Raw genomic sequence first — 4,947 nt, forward strand, 5'->3', positions numbered from 1 at the left:
CTGACCTTAAGGTTCGCAGCCCGATTCGTAACCACTACGCTACCAGAGCCCCTTATATATATATAAATGTATATGTATGCACATCAAAAATATACATAAATTATTTACATTAGGATACATTTTTGGACATGATATGACCAATTAAATAATTTTAGACGTGAATCTGCTAGGCCAAAAACTGTATACGTATTTTTAAAAATCTTAATGCATATTGATAGTCATTTTAACAAAATATCCAATAGTATTGATAATGCCTTCAGGTCATTAGAGAGGACCCAAATATTTTATGAAGTCCTGATGTGGTGTTGTGGGTTAATGCGTCAGACTGCAAAGCTGTTTGAACTGCAAGGTTGGTAGTTCAAGCTCATCAGCTGCTCCTTGGAGACCCTACACAGGGTCACTATGGGTCAGAACCAACTCAACGGCACTTACCAACAACATCAAATATTCGATACTTGTAGACACTCACTTATTCATTTGTATTCATTGTTGAATTTATTTTCATTTCTTTAATTATGTACGAAGTCACTCATGTTACCTAAGTTTTAACTGGAATGTGAGTTACATCTTCAGAACCTGTATCACTTACTCATTCAGGTCTTAGTTTTTGCTTCTTGGTTTTCAAATTAAATTTTAAGGATTTAAAAAATATACTTTATCTTTTATATTTGCTACAAGCACATTTTTTTACTCATTTAATCTTTGATCATAACTTATTTGAAGGCATACATTTGTCTGTGAGTTTGCTATACTGTGGTGGCTTGCATGCTATTGTGATGTTGGAAACAAGGGCAAAGGTATTTTAAATACCAGCAGTTTACCCTTGGTGGACAGGTTTCAAATGAGCTTCCAGATTAAGACAGATTAAGAAAAAGGAGAGACAGACTACTTCCACATATTTAGTAACTGAAAACTGTATAAATAGTAGTGGAACACTGTCAGATAGCACCAGAATATTGAATATTGAAATATGATGAAGATCACCAGAATACTGCCAGATATAGTGCTGGAAGATGAGTCCCTCAGTTTGGAAAGCACTCAAAATACAGCTTGGGAAGATCTGTCACCTCAAAGTAGAGTTGACTGTGATGACGCAAATGAAGCAAAACTTTCAGGAACTTCATTAGCTGATGGGGCAGAACTCAAAATGAGGAGAAATAGCTATAATAATCAGAACATGGAATGCACAAAGTATCAATCTAGGACACTTGGAAGTTGTCAAAAATGAAGTGGATTGCATAAACATCGATATCCTAGGCATCAGTGAGCTGAAATGGACTGGTATTTGTCATTTGAATCTGACAAACACGTGGTTTACTAGACCAAGAATGACAAATTAATAGGAATGGCATAGTATTCATAATCAAAAAGAATATTTCAAGATTTGTCTTGAAGTATAATGCTGTCAGTGATAGGATATTATCCATATGCCTACAAGAAAGACCATTTAATACAACAATTATTCAAATTTACACACCAACCACTAAAGTGAGGATGAATTTGAAGAATTTTACCAATTTCTTTAGTATGAAATTGATCAAACATATGATCAAGATATATGGATAATTACTGGTGATTGGAATGCAAAGGTTAGGAAAAAAAAACCCAAAAGCATGAAGGATCAGTAGTTGGTAAATATGGCTTTGGTGATCGAAAAAATACTGGAAACCTCATGACAGAATTTTGTAAGACTATGACTTCTTCATTGCAAATACCTTACTTAAACAACATAAAAGACAACTATACACATGGACCTCACCAGATGGAATACACAGAAATCAAATTAACTACATCTGTGGAAACAGATAGTGGGAAAGCTCCATATAATCAGCCAAAACAAGGCCAGGGACAGATGTGGAACTAATTATTAATTGCTAATATGCAAGTTCAGGTTGAAGATGAAGAAAATTAAAACAAGTCCATGAGATCCCAAATATGACTTTGAATGTGCCCCCATACCCCGTAAAGATCATCTTAAGAACAGATTTGGTGAATTGGACTCTAACGACCAAAGACCAATAGAGTTATGGGACAACATCAAGATTATCATACAGGAAGAAAGCAAAAGGTAATTATAAAGACAAGAAAGATGAAAAAGACCAAAATGGATGTCAGAAGAGATGGTGACACTTGCTCTTCAGAGTTGTTATTGTTGTTATTAGCCATCTACTCGGTATTGACTCATAGCAACCCTATGCACAACAGAACAAAACACTGCCCAGTCCTAGGCCAACCTCACAATTGTTGCCCCACTTGATGCTACCCATTGATGTTGCCATTTTGACAATCCGTCTCATTGGGAGGCTTCCTTTTTTTCTCTGACTCTCTACCTTACCAAATATGATAGTCTTCTCTAGTGACTAGTCCCTTCTGACAATACATCTGAAGTATGAGAGACAAAGTTTAGCTATCCTAGCCTCAAAGGAGCACTCTGGCTTCTTCCAACACAAATCTGTTTGTTCTTTTGGTAGCCTGTGGTACTTTCAATATTCTCCTCTAACACCATAACTAAAAGCATCAATTCTTGTAAGGTCTTCCTTATTCACTGTCCAGCTTTCACATATATATGAGGTTATTGAAAACATCATTTGCTGATGGGGCACAACTAAAAATGAAGAAAAACAGCTGTAAACATCCATTAATTATTGGAATATGGAATATACGAAGTATGAATCTAGGAAAATTGAAAATTGTCAAAAATGAAATAGAATGCATAAACATCAGTATCTGAGGCATTAGCGAGCTGAAATGGACTGGTATTGGCCATTTTGAATCTGACAATCACATGGTCCTATGCCTGGAATGACAAATTGAAGAGAAATGGTGTTGTATTCATAGTCAAAAAGAACATATCCAGATCAGTCATGAGGTACAACGCTGTCTGTGATAGGATAATATCCATTCACCTACAGGGAAGACCAGTTAATACCACTATTATTCAAATTTATGCACCAACCACTAAAGCCAATGAGGATGGAACAGAAAAGTTCTACCAACTTCTTCAATCTGAAATTGATTAAACATGCAATCAAGATGTATTGAGCATTACTGGTGATTGGAATGCAAAGACAGGGAACAAAGAGAAAGGATAAGTAGTTGGAAAATATGGCCTTGGTGATAGAAGTGATGCTGGAGAATGCATTATAGAATTCTGCAAAACCAATGATTTGTTCATGACAAATATCTTCTTTTGGACCGCATAAGAGATGATTATACACATGGACCTCACCAGATGAAATACACAGAAATCAAATTGACTACATCTCTGGAAAGAGACTGTGGAAAAAGCTCCACATCATCAGCGAAAACAAGGCCAGAGGCAGATTGTGGAACAGACTACAATGCAAATTCAGACTGAAGCTGAAGAAAATGCAAAGAAGTCCACTGGAGCCAAAATATGACCTTGAATATATCCCACCTGAATTTAGAGGTCATCTGAAGAACAGATTTGATACATTAGACACTAAAGATCGAAGACCAGTAGAGTTATGGCATGACATCAAGAATATCATACAGGAAGAAAACAAAAAGTCATTAAGAAGAAAAGAGAGATGGAAAAGATCAAAATGGATGTCAGAAGAGACACTGAAACTTGCTCTCCAGCATAAACATGCTAAAGCAAATGAAAGAAATGAGGTACAGGAGCTGAACAGAAAATTTCAAAGGTCAACTCAAAAAGACAAAGTCAAATATTACAAAGAAATGTACAAAGATCTGGATTCAGAAAACCTAAAAGGAAGAACATGCTCAGCATTTGTCAAGATGGGTGAACTGAAGAAAAAATTCAAGCCTTGACTTTCATTATTGAAGGCTTATCTGGGCTCTTCAGAGTAGAGAATGCTAAATCAATGGAAGAAATGAGGAGGTAAAAGAGCCGAATAAAAAAATTCTAAGAGCATCTTAATAAGACAAAATCAGATGTTATAATGAAATGTGCAAAAATCTGGAATTAGATAACCAACAAGGAAGATGTAACATGCTCAGCCTTTCTCTAGCAGAGGGAACTGAAGACAAAATTCAAGCCTCAAGTTACAATATTGAATGATTTTATGGGGTACTGTGGAGTCCTGATGTGGAGCTGTGGGCTAATGTGCTGGACTGCAAAGTAATTTGAACCACAAGGTCGATGGTTCAAACTCAGCAACCACTCCTTGTAAACCCTATACAGAGTCACTATGGGTCGGAACCGACTCGCTGGCACTTAACAACAACATGGGCTGTTATGGGACAGTGGGCTAATGCACTGGGCTTTAAAGTCAATTTGAACCACAAGGTTGGCAGTTCAAGCTCACCAGCGGTCCTCAGAAACCCTATGCAGGGTTGCTATGTGTCAGAACGAACTAAAGAGGCACTTAACAACAATTGGCAAAATAGTGAATGATGCAGAAAGCATCAAAAGAAGATGGAAGGAATACACAGAGTCATTGTACCAAAAATAAACGGCTGATATTCAAACATTTAAATAGGTAGCATATCATCAAGAACTGATGATACAGAAGGGAAAAATCCAAGGTGCACTGAAGACATTGGTAACAAGGCTCCAGGAATTGATGGAATACATATTGAAATCTTTCAGCAAATTGATGCAGCACTGGAGGCCCTCACTTATCTATGACAAGACATTTGTAAGGCAACTAACTGGCCATCTGACTGGACAAGATCCATACTTGTGCCCATTCCACAGAGATGTAACCCAGTGGAATTCTGAAATCATTGGACACTATCATTAATACCTTATACAAGTCAAATATCGCTGAAGGTTATTTAAAAAACAGCAGCAACAGTACATTGACAAGCCAGATTTAGATTAGGATGTGGAAAGAGCGATATCATTGCTGACATCAGGTGAATCTTTACTGAGAGAGAGAATACCAGAAAGAGGTTTACTTGTGTTTTATTGAGTATGTACAAGTTTATTTTTTTTAATGTTTTTATTGTGAATTGAGC

This window comes from Chrysochloris asiatica, unplaced genomic scaffold (genome assembly GCF_000296735.1).
Source record: "Chrysochloris asiatica unplaced genomic scaffold, ChrAsi1.0 scaffold00032, whole genome shotgun sequence".
Lineage (NCBI taxonomy): Eukaryota > Metazoa > Chordata > Mammalia > Afrosoricida > Chrysochloridae > Chrysochloris > Chrysochloris asiatica.